Source organism: Ammodytes marinus, assembly GCF_949987685.1.
Source record: "Ammodytes marinus genome assembly, chromosome: 3".
NCBI lineage: Eukaryota > Metazoa > Chordata > Actinopteri > Uranoscopiformes > Ammodytidae > Ammodytes > Ammodytes marinus.
The window spans coordinates 25,687,864-25,707,026 of record NC_137232.1 but is presented as its reverse complement, the minus strand read 5'-3'; positions in this window follow the sequence as shown (position 1 = coordinate 25,707,026).

The following is a 19,163-nucleotide window of genomic DNA, read 5'->3' as shown; positions in this document are numbered from 1 at the left end:
TGGTGTTAATAGGATAAATCGTTTTGGATTTAGGAGCAGTTTGGTTAAAGGTAGCTAATGTGCAAATCTTTAAAGCGCTACCGTTTGGTCTTCCGATGGTCGTAGAAAAATTCTTTACACAACATTTGCTCGTGGGAGTCGGTAGAGCATAATGCTTTTGGTTTCGTCGAAATCGGACAAAAACTGTAGGAGGAGTGTGTTTTGGTGACTGACACAGTTTTTGCGATGTAGCGAAAGAAAATCCCATATGCAAATGGGCGTGGCCTATCTCAAAAGATGCAGCTGACTTGTGGGCATCTGTGGATATAAAGTGTTTGACTGTGGGATGTTCGGTGTGGAAGTTATAGCCCCAAACGCGTTTTCTTTGCTTTTTGTGGTTTTGGCGCCCCCTATGGATGACATTCGCAAAATTACGTGAGATAGAAATATGCGGCTCAATGTACCGAACAAGTGGATGTCAAGTTTTTGAATGTGCGATGTTCGGTTGGGGAGTTATAGCAAAATCAAATTGTCAACCTCTCCATTGTAAAGACACTTTTTTGAATTTTCCCATTTTCCCGCCTAAAGACTTAGAAAATGGCGAAAACAGGCAAAAAAATTGAAAAACTCTTTTTTTTAATAAGTCCGGCCCACATCTGAATTTCTTGCCCATATTTTTGCCATAGGCTCAGGTATGCCCCATGATAGTCTCCCTTCAGTTTCAAGAAAATCCCCCCCCCCTTTTTTTTTAAAGGAATTTTCGCGAATCTTTAAAGCGCTACCGTTTGGTCTTCCGATGGTCGTAGAAAAATCATTTGACCTTCCTTTGCTCGTGGGAGTCGGGAGAGCATAATGCTTTTGGTTTCGTCCAAATCGTGAGAAAACTGTAGGAGGAGTATGTTTTGGTGACTGACACAGTTTTTGCGATGTAGCAATAAATGTATATATACGCAAATGGGCGTGGCCTATCTCAAAAGATGCAGCTGACTTGTGGGCATCTGTGGATATAAAGTTTTTGACTGTCAGACTTTCGGTGCGGAAGTTATAGCCCAAAACGCCTTTTCCTTTGTTATAGCGCCACCTAGTGGCTGGGATGTCTGAATTTTTTTGTCTGCGTACGGGGTACGGACGTGGATATGTCCTGGAAGTGGCATGTCCCAAACCTTTACGGTTTGGGCTGCAGCACCACTTTTACGCGGAGAAAAATAATAATAATAATCCCTACAAGATCAATAGGGTTCCCTGCCCCGCAGGGCTTGGGAACCGCGTTGCTCTGCAAAACGCGGTCCCAGCCCTACTCGGGCTTGGCCCCCTAATAAGAATAAGAATAATCCCTACAAGATCAATAGGGTTCCCTGCCCCGCAGGGCTTGGGAACCGCGTTGCTCTGCAAAACGCGGTCCCAGCCCTACTCGGGCTTGGCCCCCTAATAATCCCTACAAGATCAATAGGGTTCCCTGCCCCGCAGGGCTTGGGAACCGCGTTGCTCTGCAAAACGCGGTCCCAGCCCTACTCGGGCTTGGCCCCCTAATAATAATAATAACTAGAACTGCAAGCAGTTGTGAACGGGGGCCAAGCCTCCCACGCGACTCGGGATCGGGCGTCGTCGTCCGCGTCCGCGTCGCCGGCCCCTCGCTTCACGGAATCCGGGGAAGTAAAGATTTTGAATGTGGGATGTTCGGTGTGGAAGTTATAGCCCCAAACGCGTTTCCTTTGCTTTTTGTGGTTTTGGCGCCCCCTATGGATGACATTTGCAAAACTACGTTAGATAGAAAGATGCAGCTCAATGTACCAAACAAGTGGATGTCAAGTTTTTGAATGTGCGATGTTCGGTTGGGGAGTTATGAGCAAAATTAAATTGTGAACCTCTCCATTGTAAAGACAGTTTTTTGAATTTTCCCATTTTCCCGCCGAAAGACTTAGGAAATGGCGAAAACAGGCAAAAAAATTGAAAAACTCTTTTTTTTAATAAGTCCCGCCCAGAAAGGAATTTCTTGCCCATATTTTTGCCATAGACTCAGGTATGCCCCATGATAGTCTCCCTTGAGTTTCAAGAAAATCCCTTTTTTTTTTTTTTTTAACGGATTTTCGCAAATCTTTAAAGCGCTACCGTTTAGTCTTCCGATGGTCGTAGAGAAATTATTTGACCAACTTTTGCTCGTGGGAGTTGGTAGAGCATAATGCTTTTGGTTTCGTCCAAATCGGGTGAAAACTGTAGGAGGTGTATGTTTTGGTGACTGACACAGTTTTTGCGATGTAGCGAAAAATGTATATATACGCAAATGGGCGTGGCCTATCTCAAAAGATGCAGCTGACTTGTGGGCATCTGTGGATATAAAGTTTTTGACTGTCGGACTTTCGGTGCGGAAGTTATAGCCCAAAACGCCTTTTCCTTTGTTGTAGCGCCACCTAGTGGCCGGGATGTTTGAATTTTTTTGTCTGCGTACGGGGTACGGACTTGGATGAGCCCTGCAAGTGGCATGTCCCAACCCTTTACGGTTTGGGCTGCAGCACCACTTTTATGTGGAGAAGAATAATAAGAAGAATAATCCCTACAAGATCAATAGGGTTCCCTGCCCCGCAGGGCTTGGGAACCGCGTTGCTCTGCAAAACGCGGTCCCAGCCCTACTCGGGCTTGGCCCCCTAATAACTAGAACTGCAAGCAGTTGTGGACGGGGGCCAAGCCGTCCCGTGCGACTCGGGATCGGGCGTCGTCGTCCGCGGCGCCGGCCCCTCGCTTCACGGAATCCGGGGATGTAAAGTTTTTGAATGTGGGATGTTCGGTTCAGGAGTTATAGACCAAAAGGCGAAGAAATGGCAGAGAGAGATGCTCAAGTGTGTTTTTGGCGCCCCCTTTTGGAGCAATTTAAGGAGAAAGTAGAACCAACCATAGGACAAACATGTGTGAAGTTTGGTGTAAATAGGATGAATCGTTTTGGATTTAGGAGCAGTTTGGTACAAGGTAGCTAATGTGCAAATGTTGAAAGTGCTACCGTTTGGTCTTCCGACGGTCGTAGAGAAATTATTTAGTCAACTTTTGTTCGTGGGAGTCCATAGAGCATAATGCTTTTGGTTTCGTCCGAATCGGATAAAAACTGTAGGAGGTGTGTGTTTTGGTGACTGACACAGTTTTTGCGATGTAGCGAAAAAAAATCCCACCCGCAAATGTGCGTGGCCTATCTCAAAAGATGCAGCTGACTTGCGGGCATCTGTGGATGTAAAGTTTTGGACTGTGGGATGTTCGGTGTGGAAGTTATAGCCCCAAACGCGTTTTATTTGCGTTTTGTGGTTTTGGCGCCCCCTGTGGATGACATTCGCAAAACTGCGTTAGATAGAAAGATGTAGCTCAATGTACCAAAGAAGTGGATGTCAAGTTTTTGAATGTGCGATGTTTGGTTGCGGAGTTATGAGCAAAATCAAATTGTCTACCTCTCCACGTTTTTGAATTTTCCCGCCAAATAGTTCGAAACAGGAAGTGAAAGTGCAAAACTAATTTGTTGAATAAATCCGGCATACATAGGAATTTCTTGGCCAGATTTTTGGTATAGACTCAGGTATGCCCAATGATAGTGTCCCTTGAGTTTCAAGAAAATCCCTTTATTTTATTTTTTTTAAGAGATTTGCGCGAATGTTTGAAGCGCTACCGTTTCGTCTTCCGACGGTCGTAGAAAATTATTTATCTTACTTTTGCTCGTGGGAGTCGGTAGAGCATAATGCTTTTGGTTTCGTCCAAATCGGGCGAAAACTGTAGGAGGAGTATGTTTTGGTGACTGACACAGTTTTTGCGATGTAGCGAAAAATGTATATATACGCAAATGGGCGTGGCCTATCTCAAAAGATGCAGCTGACTTGTGGGCATCTGTGGATATAAAGTTTTTGACTGTCGGACTTTCGGTGCGGAAGTTATAGCCCAAAACGCGTTTTCCTTTGTTTTAGCGCCACCTAGTGGCCGGGATGTCTGAATTTTTTTGTATGCTGAGAGACCGGGGCTCTGAACTAGTGATGCAAGTGGCATGTCCCAACCCTTTACGGTTTGGGCTGCAGCACCACTTTAAAACATGGAAGAATAATAATAACTAGAACTGCAAGCAGTTGTGAACGGGGGCCAAGCCTCCCACGCGACTCGGGATCGGGCGTCGTCGTCCGCGGCGCCGGCCCCTCGCTTCACGGAATCCGGGGATGTAAAGTTTTTGAATGTGGGATGTTCGGTGTGGGAGTTATAGCCCGAAACGCGTTTTCTTTGCTTTTTGTGGTTTTGGCGCCCCCTATGGATGACATTCGCAAAACTACGTTAGATAGAAAGATGCAGCTCAATGTACCAAACAAGTGGATGTCAAGTTTTTGAATGTGCGATGTTCGGTTGGAGAGTTATAGCAAAATCAAATTGTCATCCTCTCCATTGTAAAGACACTTTTTTGAATTTTCCCATTTTCCCGCCTAAAGACTTAGAAAATGGCGAAAACAGGCCAAAAAATTGAAAAACTCTTTTTTTTAATAAGTCCGGCCCACATAGAAATTTCTAGCCCATATTTTTTCCATAGGCTCAGGTATGCCCCATGATAGTTTCCCTTCAGTTTCAAGAAAATCCCCTTTTTTTTTTTTTTTAAGGAATTTTCGCGAATCTTTCAAGCGCTACTGTTTGGTCTTCCGATGGTCGTAGAAAAACTATTTGACCCACTTTTGCTCGTGGGAGTCAGGAGAGCGTAATGCTTTTGGTTTCGTCCAAATCGGGCGAAAACTGTAGGAGGAGTATGTTTTGGTGACTGACACAGTTTTTGCGACGTAGAAAAAGATCTATCCTATCGCAAATGGGCGTGGCCTATCTCAAAAGATGCAGCTGACTTGTGGGCATCTGTGGATATAAAGTTTTTGACTGTCGGACTTTCGGTGCGGAAGTTATAGCCCAAAACGCCTTTTCCTTTGTTGTAGCGCCACCTAGTGGCCGGGATGTTTGAATTTTTTTGTCTGCGTACGGGGTACGGACTTGGATGAGCCCTGCAAGTGGCATGTCCCAACCCTTTACGGTTTGGGCTGCAGCACCACTTTTATGTGGAGAAGAATAATAAGAATAAGAATAAGAATAATCCCTACAAGATCAATAGGGTTCCCTGCCCCGCAGGGCTTGGGAACCGCGTTGCTCTGCAAAACGCGGTCCCAGCCCTACTCGGGCTTGGCCCCCTAACTAGAACTGCAAGCAGTTGTGGACGGGGGCCAAGCCGTCCCGCGCGACTCGGGATCGGGCGTTGTCGTCCGCGGCGCCGGCCCCTCGCTTCACGGAATCCGGAGACGTGAAGTTTTTGAATGTGGGATGTTCGGTTTGGGAGTTATAGACCAAAAGGCGGGAAAATGGTAGAGAAAGATGCTTTGGCGCCCCCTTTTGGAGCAATTTAAGGAAAAAGTAGAACCAACCATAGGACAATGTCAATTGTCAATGGTGTCAATAGGATGAATCGTTTTGGATTTAGGAGCAGTTTGGTACAAGGTAGCTAATGTGCAAGTCTTTGAAGCGCTACCGTTTGGTCTTCCGGCGGTCGTAGAGAAATTATTTACTCAACTGTTATTCGTGGGAGTCCATAGAGCATAATGCTTTTGGTTTCGTCCAAATCGGGCAAAAACTGTAGGAGGTGTGTGTTTTGGTGACTGACAAAGTGTTTGTGGTTTTGGCGGCCTCTATGGATGACATTCGCAAAACTGCGTTAGATAGAAAGATGCAGCTCAATGTACCAAACAAGTGGATGTCTAGTTTTTTAATGTGCGATGTGTGGTTGGCGAGTTATGAGCAAAAGCAGATTGTCAGCCTTGACAAAATGGCGGCCGGAGCTAATTGCACAATGTAATGTCAAAGGGTTCCATGCCCCGCATTGTCATGGAACCGCGATGCTCTGCATTCCGCGGTCCCTTGCCCTTCTCGGGCTTGGCCCCCTAACTAGAACTGCAAGCAGTTGTGGACGGGGGCCAAGCCGTCCCGTGCGACTCGGGATCGGGCGTCGTCGTCCGCGGCGCCGGCCCCTCGCTTCACGGAATCCGGGGATGTAAAGTTTTTGAATGTGGGATGTTCGGTTCGGGAGTTATAGACCAAAAGGCGAAAAAATGGCAGAGAAAGATGCTCAAGTGTGTTGTTGGCGCCCCCTTTTGGAGCAATGTAAGGAAAAAGTAGAACCAACCATAGGACAAACATGTGTGAAGTTTGGTGTCAATAGGATGAATCGTTTTGGATTTAGGAACAGTTTGGTACAAGGTAGCTAATGTGCAAATCTTTAAAGCGCTACCGTTTGGTCTTCCGACGGTCGTAGAGAAATTATTTAGTCAACTTTTGTTCGTGGGAGTCCATAGAGCATAATGCTTTTGGTTTCGTCCAAATCGGGCAAAAACTGTAGGAGGTGTGTGTTTTGGTGACTGACACGGTTTTTGCGATGTAGCGAAAAAAAAACCCATACGCAAATGGGCGTGGCCTATCCCAAAATATGCAGCTGACTTGTGGGCATCTGTGGATGTAAAGTTTTTGACTGTCAGACTTTTGGTGTGGAAGTTATAGCCCCAAACGCGTTTTATTTGCGTTTTGTGGTTTTGGCGCCCCCTATGGATGACATTCGCAAAACTGCGTTGCATAGAAAGATGCAGCTCAATGTACCAAACAAGTGGATGTCAAGTTTTTGAATGTGCGATGTTTGGTTGGGGAGTTATGAGCAAAATCAAGTTGTCAACCTCTCCACTTTTTTGAATTTTCCCGCCAAATAGTTCGAAACAGGAAGTAAAAGTGCAAAACTAATTTGTTTAATAAGTCCGGCATACATAGGAATTTCTTGGCCAGATTTTTGGTATAGACTCAGGTATGCCCCATGATAGTCTCCCTTGAGTTTCAAGAAAATCCCTTTTGTTTTTGTTTTTTTAAAGATTTGCGCGAATGTTTGAAGCGCTACCGTTTGGTCTTCCGATGGTCGTAGAAAAATTATTTATTTAACTTTTGCTCGTGGGAGTCGGTAGAGCATAATGCTTTTGGTTTCGTCCAAATCGGATAAAAACTCTAGGAGGAGTGTGTTTTGGTGACTGACACAGTTTTTGCGATGTAGCAAAAAATCTATCTATACGCAAATGGGCGTGGCCTATCTCGGAAGATGCAGCCGACTTGTGGGCATCTGTGGATATAAAGTTTTTGACTGTCGGACTTTCGGTGCGGAAGTTATAGCCCCAAAGGCGTTGTCCTTTGCTGTAGCGCCACCTAGTGGTTGGCATGTCTGAATGTTTGTGTCTGCGTACCAGGCACAGACCTGGATAAGCCCGACAAGTGGCATGTCTTTCCACTTTCTGGTTTGGGCTGCAGCACCACTTCTGCGCGTCTCCAAATAATAATAATAACTAGAACTGCAAGCAGTTGTGGACGGGGGCCAAGCCGTCCCGTGCGACTCGGGATAGGGCGTCGTCGTCCGCGGCGCCGGCCCCTCGCTTCATGGAATCCGGGGATGTAAAGTTTTTGAATGTGGGATGTTCGGTTCGGGAGTTATAGACCAAAAGGCGAAGAAATGGCAGAGAAAGATGCTCAAGTGTGTGTTTGGCGCCCCCTTTTGGAGCAATGTAAGGAAAAAGTAGAACCAACCATAGGACAAACATGTGTGAAGTTTGGTGTCAATAGGATGAATCGTTTTGGAGTTAGGAGCAGTTTGGTACAAGGTAGCTAATGTGCAAATCTTTAAAGCGCTACCGTTTGGTCTTCCGACGGTCGTAGAGAAATTATTTACTCAACTTCTGTTCGTGGGAGTCGGTAGATTATAATGCTTTTGGTTTCGTCCAAATCGGGCAAAAACTGTAGGAGGTGTGTGTTTTGGTGACTGACACGGTTTTTGCGATGTAGCGAAAGAAAAGCCCATACGCAAATGGGCGTGGCCTATCTGAAAAGATGCAGCTGACTTGTGGGCATCTGTGGATGTAAAGTTTTTGACTGTCAGACTTTTGGTGTGGAAGTTATAGCCCCAAACGCGTTTTATTTGCGTTTTGTGGTTTTGGCGCCCCCTATGGATGACATTCGCAAAACTGCGTTGCATAGAAAGATGCAGCTCAATGTACCAAACAAGTGGAAGTCAAGTTTTTGAATGTGCGATGTTTGGTTGGGGAGTTATGAGCAAAATCAAGTTGTCAACCTCTCCACTTTTTTGAATTTTCCCGCCAAATAGTTCGAAACAGGAAGTAAAAGTGCAAAACTAATTTGTTTAATAAGTCCGGCATACATAGGAATTTCTTGGCCAGATTTTTTTTATAGACTCAGGTATGCCCCATGATAGTGTCCCTTGAGTTTCAAGAAAATCCCTTTTATTTTTATTTTTTTAGGTATTTGCGCGAATGTTTGAAGCGCTACCGTTTGGTCTTCCGATGGTCGTAGAAAAAAATCTTTATCCAACTTTTGCTCGTGGGAGTCGGTAGAGCATAATGCTTTTGGTTTCGTCCAAATCGGGCGAAAACTGTAGGAGGAGTGTGTTTTGGTGACTGACACAGTTTTTGCGATGTAGCAAAAAATGTATCTATACGCAAATGGGCGTGGCCTATCCCAAAAGATGCAGCTGACTTGTGGGCATCTGTGGATATAAAGTTTTTGACTGTCGGACTTTCGGTGTGGAAGTTATAGCCCCAAACGCGTTGTCCTTTGCTGTAGCGCCACCTAGTGGTTGGCATGTCTGAATTTTTGTGTCTGCGTACCAGGCACGGACCTGGATAAGCCCGACAAGTGGCATGTCTTCACACTTTCTGGTTTGGGCTGCAGCACCACTTCTACACGACTCCAAATAATAATAATAATAAGAACTAGAACTGCAAGCAGTTGTGAACGGGGGCCAAGCCTCCCACGCGACTCGGGATCGGGCGTCGTCGTCCGCGGCGCCGGCCCCTCGCTTCACGGAATCCGGGGATGTAAAGTTTTTGAATGTGGGATGTTCTGTGTGGGAGTTATAGCCCCAAACGCGTTTCCTTTGCTTTTTGTGGTTTTGGCGCCCCCTATGGATGACATTCGCAAAACTACGTTAGATAGAAAGATGCAGCTCAATGTACCAAACAAGTGGATGTCAAGTTTTTGAATGTGCGATGTTCGGTTGGGGAGTTATAGCAAAATCAAATTGTCATCCTCTCCATTGTAAAGACACTTTTTTGAATTTTCCCATTTTCCCGCCGAAAGACTTAGGAAATGGCGAAAACAGGCAAAGAAATTGAAAAACTCTTTTTTTTAATAAGTCCGGCCCACGAAGGAATTTCTTGCCCATATTTTGGCCATAGGCTCAGATATGCCCCATGATAGTCTCCCTTGAGTTTCAAGAAAATCCCTCTTTTTTTTTTTTTTAACGGATTTTCGCAAATCTTTAAAGCGCTATCGTTTGGTCTTCCGATGGTCGTAGAAAAATTATTTGACCAACTTTTGCTCGTGGGAGTCGGTAGAGCATAATGCTTTTGGTTTCGTCCAAATCGGGCAAAAACTCTAGGAGGAGTATGTTTTGGTGACCGACACAGTTTTTGCGACGTAGCAAAAAATCTGTCCTATCGCAAATGGGCGTGGCCTATCTCAAAAGATGCAGCTGACTTGTGGGCATCTGTGGATATAAAGTTTTTGACTGTCGGACTTTCAGTGCGGAAGTTATAGCCCAAAACGCCTTTTCCTTTGTTGTAGCGCCACCTAGTGGCCGGGATGTCTGAATTTTTTCGTCTGCGTACCAGGCACGGACCTGGATAAGCCATGCAAGTGGCATGTCCCAACCCTTTACGGTTTGGGCTGCAGCACCACTTTTACGTAAGGAATAAGAAGAAGAATAATCCCTACAAGAACAATAGGGTTCCCTGCCCCGCAGGGCTTTGGAACCGCGTTGCTCTGCAAAACGCGGTCCCAGCCCTACTCGGGCTTGGCCCCCTAATAATTCCTACTAAATCAATAGGGTTCCCTGCCCAGCAGGGCTTGGGAACCGCGTTGCTCTGCATAACGCGGTCCCTTGCCCTTCTCGGGCTTGGCCCCCTAATAATTCCTACTAAATCAATAGGGTTCCCTGCCCCGCAGTGTCATGGAACCGCGATGCTCTGCATTCCGCGGTCCCTTGCCCTTCTCGGGCTTGGCCCCCTAATAATCCCAGCAAGATCAATAGGGTTCCATGCCCCGCATTGTCATGGAACCGCGTTGCTCTGCAATCCGCGGTCCCTTGCCCTTCTCGGGCTTGGCCCCCTAATAATAATAATAATACAGACTGAGGAACCGTAATACTATGCAAAAATGATTTAGATAAAGGAAACAAAAATGCATTTGAACCGTTTACTGATTATTTTCTTTTTTTCCATACATCAACTGGGTGATAAAACAAGATGCTTGGATTCCAGCTGCTTCATTTGGAGAGGAGCACTGCAGGCTTGGAGTGGCCAGCAAACCCAAGAACTGGATCTAAAGAGAGCGAGAGATTATACATGAGGGTGGGTCACCCCTCAACTGATCTTTCAAGTATAAATAAAGGTCAAATTAAATACATATGTGCTCATTCAAATAATAGTGATAGGGCAAGGTTAAACTAGTGTTTCACAATAGAGTGATAATCATTATTTTGTATTATATTTGGTATTCATGTCAAATGTGAGAGCCGTGTTTCCAAATAAAACTAAATATTCTAAATAAAATTAAATTTTCTTTCTTTTTTAAATTGTGACTGAATTGTATTGAAAACAGATTGTTGTCATTAATTGATTTCCAGTTGGGAATATTTTAGTATTTTCAGTATGTTTAATATTGTTATTATAGAGAATGTACACAGGTCACAAAGAGCATTGTTGATTGATGAATTGTACTTAGGTAATCCTTATTCAGCACTATTTTGCATTTATTAAGTGTAACAAGTGATAAATGGTTCCCACTTTACAATAAGGGTCACAAATAACATTAAGAAATGGTTAATTATGCTTAAGTGATGCTTATTCAGCACTGGTGTGCATTTATTAAGTGTCACTTAATGGATAAATTGTTCCCACTTTACAATAAGGGTCACAAAGAGCATTAATAAATGGTTAATTATGCTTTATTAATGTTAAAAAATTAAATTTGTTAACAGTTAATTAATGCTTATTATTATATTAATCAACTTTTGGTTGATGCTTAATTAATGTATTAACTAAGGTTAAAATAGGATATTTATAAACATTAAATAATGTATTAATTAATACCTTAGTTAACATGAACACCATTATTAAATGCTTACTAGACACATCCGTTAACAGTTAACTAATGGTTAGTTAACCCTTATTAAGCATTAACTAACCATTAAATAATGTACCCTTATTGTAAAGTGTTACCAAAATCTCTGTATCTACAGTATATATTTCAGATCTCTACTGATAATCCTATATGTTTTGTTTCTATCTTTTATAGTATTGATTATTTTTCGATTCAGCACAAGGCAATTTTTATTCACGGCCAAGGCTGCATTTGCGAAGTTAAATATCGATACATGCACACATCAGGCACATGCAGCAGCAATACGTATCTGTTTGCCCTCAATGTTTGTCTCTTGAGTTATTTTACCTATTTATTTCTGTTGGTGAAATGACAATAGTTAATGAATTCATACTTGTAGCCCTCTCATTTTCATTACTGGAATTTACACAACCAATACTGATTAATGAGGGGAAAGCATCTTTTTTTATAGGGAGTGGACAATATCAGGAACACTTGTTTAATTTAATTTCATACAACCCGACACAACAGCTGTGAAACAACTCACAGTATGTTTTGGAGATTATTATGTAAATTGTTGTCGGCACTGCCGCGGAGATGTTTGCTCAGCTCTATGGTCATTCATCAGGTTTGTTAAGTTGTATTGCATTTCATTATACTGCAAGACGAAATGAGGTGTTTATGAGATGTTTAAAGTACTTTCTCTGTTATTTGGACTGCCTTGTGTTTGGTATACAGCAAACCAAGGCTTCTGACCAAACGCTAATGGTGGAGGAACTTTTCCCTGCTCCTCAGAGGCGAAATAGAACAGATTTCATCTTTGATTTCCTTCTACAAACCCTATCCTTAAATGGGTGAAACATTCAAGCAACAGAAGGAGCGTGTAGGACCAAGGCAGAGGAATAAGAGATGTCGCCACACTGTCCTCACATCACTGCTCTAGGGAACTGGATGTACTTCTATCACTGCAGCTGTCTGAACAAAGCGTTGGCAGTCAGTGCACTCCAACGGGTCTCTGCAGTTCCAGTGGCAGTGCGATCACAGTTGGTGACGAACTGATGTGGATCGATGACTGCGACCAGCAGGCAGTATGTCGAGAGTGCTGCATTGACTTGTTGTGTCGGAGTGAAGAATGGTGGAAAGAGGGATTTTTCAGTTATGCTTTTTTTTCCCAAACTGGTGACAAAACATTTTCAGTTACTTCAAAGACACAAAAGGAGTTCTATATAAACCGATGACTAATGATCTGTTCGATCAGCATTCAATTATTTCAAGGTCATTAATAATCATTGTAATGTTGGAAGCGTCCTCTCACTTGTTTCTCTTATTTTAACCTGCAATTTTCATTTTATTTGCTTTTAAATGTTTTTAAATCGAGTTTTCATTTTATTTGCTTCTTTTATTCACTTTTAAATGTTTTATAATGTGTTTTATGTATTCTAATCTTGCCCCTGTAAAGCACTTTGAGTGGCCTTGAGTCTGAATTGTGCTATATAAATAAACTTGCCTTGCCTTATTTTGTAGAATAGTGGTTTAATAGAAATAGTATGGTAATCTGTGATTAATCACTCAAATGTACCACATGTTTACTCAATCTAAAAGTGGTGATGAGGCAGAGCCAATAACGCTTGGAGCTCTGCTCTCAAGTTGGAGAAGCACTTAAGCTCTGATCCACATGCTAATAAACCTATCAGGTCCCTATTTGGTGCTAATCAGCCAATCAAACTATTTGTTCCCATCTCCTATTTCAAGCTGGGATCATGCCTAGCAGAAGATGAGTGATGGGCCTAGGGGGTTGTGTGTCGGTGTGTGTGTGTGTGTGAGATCATGGGGACTTAAATAGGGAGCTGTTGTTGCTATACCTAACAATTTGAAATCTGTGGGATGTAGAAACAATGGGGTTCAAGGGAGAAAAGAGCAGATGAGAAGGGAAAGTATCATTAAAATAACTATGGGTAGCTGCACAAGAGGGGGATGGTCGAGGTTCAATATTTGCTGCAATTTTATTGCAACATTCAGTTTTCAGATTAGCAACTACAGTTGCACTGTCCAAGGCAGTAGCTACTTATGTGAACTGATGTCTATGGAATTGTTTCAGGGAATAACATTTACATTTACACACACATTAAATCACATATACATTTAAATGAACTCATTGATGTTACGGTGACGACAGGCAGACAGGCAAGCAGGACCCAAATGCAGAAAGTTTCAAGAGAGGGTAATTTATTGTCCAAAAACACAAACACTCCAGAAAGGCACAAAGGCAAGGCACATGGAACACACAGGGACAGACTCACCAACAGGTACAATGCTCGAACAGGGAACAAAGAAACACTGGGAGTTATACACACAAGACAGGGTAGACAACGAGGGACAGGTGAAACACATTAGGTAAGGGAGCAGTAATCAAACAAGAGGGAAGCTTGACAGGACATGGGGAGGAACAAGACAGACGTACCAAAATAAAACAGGAAACCCGGGTAACACCAAGACAAGACAAAGACAGACCATGACAATTGATATAATATCAATACATAGTGTAACGCTAAATAATTTAAAAATTACACATGGTTTGCAGTCATTTTGCATTACTTTGTGCTATAGTTTTGCGTCACCTTTTTGCGTGTTTCCAACCCTCCCTTTCCTTGTGTGTATCTCTTTCACACTGTACTTGTACGACTAATTCATATTTATCATTTAATAGACCATTCTTAGTATTTCCCACCAGATCCCAGTCAGTACTGGTCCATTAAACTCCTGCAGCACTGGGAAACTGTCTGTAGTCATGTGGTCATAGACCCTGATGCTCCTTCAGTAGCCACCAATCATCCCGTTAGAAATTCTTACCTTGAAAAAGTCCCAAATATGTAGTTCTGTTTAAGCCTAGGCCAGTTCCACTAGCTGTCCAAATGTGGTAAAGCCGGCCCCGACAGTAACATTTAGCTGCAGCCCCTTAGGCAGTGATTCTCCCAGCAGCCATGGAGAGGTGCCGAATGAAAAATCCGATCCCAGCAAAACAGACTACTGAAGAATGGTGGCACATTATTAAAAGTAACCATGTACATATCAGGTAAAAATGTACTTAGTGTCAAATTGGTCCCTACAGGATAATAGCTGAGCAGGTAAACATGTATGGCTTTGAGTAAGGTCTCTTTACCAAATATCTCCATGTTTTCAGTCAAGTCCAAATATGGCACCATTGTGCCTTATTTTCCAATGGCAGAATCATCTTGCAACCTTGAACTTCCTCATCATTCAACCTACACATATTAACGGAGCAAATCTCAGTGGGCACTAAGTCGCACAGTTGAGATAGAGACAGAAACTAGAAAAAAAGAGGAAAGACTGATATAAAGGGCAGCGAGAGTGATGGTGCTTGCATACACCTGAGCTGAAGGCTTCTTGCCATCCATCTCTGTCCCACCATTTCCGTCCCACTGACAGAAAACTTTCTTATGCATTTTCATCTGTTATTCTGCTCCATTATGTAATAACCCTTTGAACAGTATGACCAACTGCCAGGTAAATGGACATTAAAGTAAAAGACAAACACAAATGTGCTACAAGTACGCTCACAGGCGCTTATTTCATCAAGGCATTTGTAATACTTGTTGCCATGGACACCAATCAATAGATAGACGTTTTGTGTGAAAGGCCACAGTAAGACATACCCAAAGAATAGTGGCTACAGGTGTTTTTTTCAAATTGGTTCATCTGGTTTTATACATTTTGTGTTACTTCTTTTAAAATGTTATATACATGTTAAAATTAGGGTTGCTGGACGGGTCCCGGGATTCCCGTGAAATGAGTCAGTCCGGGAGTACCGGAAATTGGCCGCGGGACCCGTCCTCCCGTTTTTTTTTTTTTTTAGTTTTTTTTTAGGGGGGATATATTTTTAAATATTATTTAGACAGGCAGGCATACAAAATACCAGCGCCTCTACAATACTGAAAGTGCTGTGTCCGAGGAAGAGTCTGATGATACCCAAGAATATGCGTATCAGCCAGAGCCAAGCGAGCAGACGATGACCCAGAGCCTTACTGCACATCTGCAGCAGGCAGTCATTAGCCTCGTTAGAGATGTCGCCGTCTTGCTCAGACCTGCGCAATTATGACGCTCGGCTTGCTGAGCGCACAGCATTTTTGTTGTGCGCTCAGCAAGACGGGCTTCATAGTTGCGCAGGTCTGAGCAAGACGGCTCCAAGTCGAACGAGGCTAATGACTGCATGCAATGTCCCGAGCCAGACCAGAGGTATGGGAATGACCTCCACAAAATAATTTCAAACGAGTTTGCCCTCTTCGAGGCAACCAAAGAGCGACCCAAACCCCTGCAGCAGCTCTACTCTGCACTTTCCACCATACAGCCGACGTCCGTGGAAGAAAGAGCGTTCTCGGTGTGCGGTCAGTTCGTGACAAAGCTCAGAAACAGGCTGAGCAGTGTCTCTTGAAGTCACACTTCATGAAAATAAAAGAAAGGAAAGCTGGAAAGTAATCTTGCTTAGCGTGTCAGTTTGAATAGGCTGTTAGTTCTGTCATGTCTTATTTCACACGTTAAGAGCAATCGGTAGTGCATTTTTTGTTATTTGCCTATCCTTTGGAGAATATTCAATTTAAACTGATTTTGTTCATAGAAATAAAAATAGATTGTTTGAAATACATTTGTTCGCCAAACACCGTTTTTTGGCGATGTTTTGATATTGAACCTCTGTGAATTTTTTTTCGTATTTTCTTCATAAAAACACCGTTTTCAATAGGCATCTTCTGGAAAATATTTTGCCTAATTTGAATGGCTTTTCTTCATGTTATTTAAGTAGAAATAAAACGTGATGTAATATAGCATTGTTCTGCTGCATTTATTTATCTATTTGCATTGATTTAGTCCCATTAAAGTAGTATTAAAGGGCAATAATGGTTTCAACGGGAAATCCCGGGAAATCCCGTGAGGAGCTCTGAAATCCCGGGATTTGAAAAGGGGCCATTTCGGGAAATTTCAGCAACCCTAGTTAAAATGTCTTCAAATCCTTAGTTACTCATAGGCTAAACGTAAAAATATTGTCTAGAATTTGAACTTTAAACTTGGGGGCCTGAGTTTAGGTGTGATGAATAAGTTATGTCTTTTATTTTGCACGTTAATACAAATTATCGAACGTATAGAGTCAAAACAAGCTTCCATTGTTGTGCTGTTTATTCGGTGTGCAAAGACCTTAACACAGTTTGAGCACATGAACGGCCAAGGATAGCTAAAGGTGTGGCATTTTGTGTTAAAGCTCCCATATTATACACTTTTCGGTACTATTATACACCATATTATATGGTCTTAGTGGTCCCTAATACGTTTTTCTTTAATTGTTTGCTGAAAAAAACTTTCAGATAATTTATTGTACTATGCTGATGTTCAGCTAATCTCACAATGGCCTATTTTTTAAAAAGAGCTGCAGCTCCCCTCGTAAATATACAATCTTTGAGCTGCCCCCGCCCCCTGTCCGGAAGCGAAGCCAGATACGCCTCGCCCTCGGTCTGTCAGGGCCGTGGACCAATAAGAAATAGGGGTGTGGGCTGCACAGTGGAAGCTTCTGGCTTTCCAGTTTGTGAGGTCAGAAAAGGGGAAAATTCTGACTGGAGTATATTGGGGGGAGGGGTGGGGGTTTCAGAAAGGGGGAGAGTGAGAACAGGAGAGATTGTTATTTTTTTAATATTTTGGCAGTCTCTAGGCACACCGTGGACCCATGGATATGTTAGAACACATTTAAAAAGTGCATTTAGCATAATATGTGACCTTTAAAACTTGACCATAAGAAGGAAAGGTATACCTCCATCCATTTGCATTGTTTTCCCAGATGTACACACGTTTATATTGGGTTACTGTGCACCCCAGAACCAGTTCAGAAAAAAAAATCTATTGCAAGGTATGGTCGTTACCGATGTGGAAGAGGAGAGCAAGAACTATGTTTTATTGTGGTGGGCTTACAGCTCAAATCCCAACCAAACGCTGACTGATCTGTGCCACCCTAATTACATCAAACATGTGCGATATTTACCACCAAACACCTGCATGGTCCTTAGGAAAGGGTGTCTATGGGGATCACAGATTCAAGACAGACACTGCTAATAGCCATTGGGTATTGAATTTAGAGTGAGGTGTGTAGCTATCCGCCTCAACTGTTGTTTTGATTAATGTCATATTGCATGGCACCAGTTCCTGTGAGACTGCAAGTTCTGCATCAGTGAATCTAGATGTATTCTTTAAGCCGAGTATACAGTACATGCTAAGACCTAGGGGCCTCCTTAGCTTCTTTGAGAAAGTTTTTCAGATGTGAAAGAAAAGTCAAACTCAACTCACTGAATATCATTTATGAACAGATCAGGCATCTCACCTGATTTTCTTGAAGCAGGATTCCCACAAAACAGGCATTCATGGCAGCCTTTAAAGCTAAGAGGAGCTGCCGCTATTGGCTCAGCTCATATCACGTGATACGGCTCGATGTCCACTAGTTCATAATGATTGTTCATATGTTAAGTTTTTTGGCCACTAAACGTTATTTGTCTTACAAAGTCAGTATGAATTATGGAAAATATAAATAACACAGCAGTAATTATGATTAAATTAATATATTTACATTTTGGAAATGATGATTTAACCCATTGATGACTATGGCAATCTAGGATGCATGTCCTTAATGCCTGAGGGTTTTCTGAAAAAATAGTACGAATTGTCAAGTCTACCAAAACCTTAATATCTAAGCCTGTGTAGCACATAGAAACATGAAATAAAATACATTTAAAAGTTAAGGTTCACAGGTTTTATTTGAACATGCTCCCTCAGCGCTTACAAACCAACAAATATTTCTAAAAATCGTCAAAATTAGATGAATTAGAAAATTATTAAATATTGTTAATAAATAGATGCAATGTGTTGTGTGATTTTCGTCAGTAGCTTATAGTAGACCTTGATTCTGCGCATCAAACGCCACTAACTGTTCTGTCGCCGACATAGCTGGCGTATTTTTTTCATTATTTTTTTTTATTTTTTATTTTTTTTGATTGACATGATTTTCGGCAAACCACACAACTTTTGGGTGGTCACGTGGTCTTAAAAAAATCAACAAAACCCACCTCATGTGTATTTGAACCAATGACAGTGCATTCTATGCTGGGAATGCCATGAAAATTAGATAAAGTAATAATGCTGCGCGACGCAGCATCAGGCAGGAGAGCCAATGTGGCATCGCGCAGCAGCCGTCATCAATGGGTTAAAGAAAGTTCAATGTTCCCTACATCTCAACATCGGTACCTTTCTTCATCACCTCATCCTCTATTTACCCTGACAGACATTTCCCTCAGGGTCAAACTGAGAGATCTGAGCCAAAGGAATTCTAAGAAAGCTAACCAAGTCCTGGCGGGCTTTGAAGATGTTCTCATATTTAAGATTGAATCACAGGAACAGCGTATTTCTTCACTACCTAGAACTGATTATCCAAATATGTGAGGAATGCTCGTGTTTCCTGAGGTGGACGCACATTTTCAGTATTTTCTCATGATTGTAAATTTGACTGTGTGAAGGAGGATTTATGGCGTTCTAGATTAAAATGTTCAATTTCATGTGCTGTAATATAATGGGATATGAAACAAATAAAGGGATCAGCTTACCTCATTTCAGGTGAAGGCAATACGCTTTTATGTGGGTAATAAGTGGAATCATCACAGCAGGCTGACCATGACAGATTAAACGTGTAAAAATTCCATGATTTCCAATTTGTTTGTTTTGACCAAACATCACGACACATAATACTGTCATCCCCTTGCATGAATCTTGAACCTCACTGCACACCTTTTCTGGTACTGCAGTTCTCTCTTTTCCAAATTACATTCTGTCGCACAGGTCAAAGGAGCCAAGACCATCCCCATAATTATTTTTATGATAATGTTCAAAAATAAAATTAAAATAACTTTTAATGTATATTTTAAATTATGTTGGTGAGCAAAAAAACATGGTCATCTCTC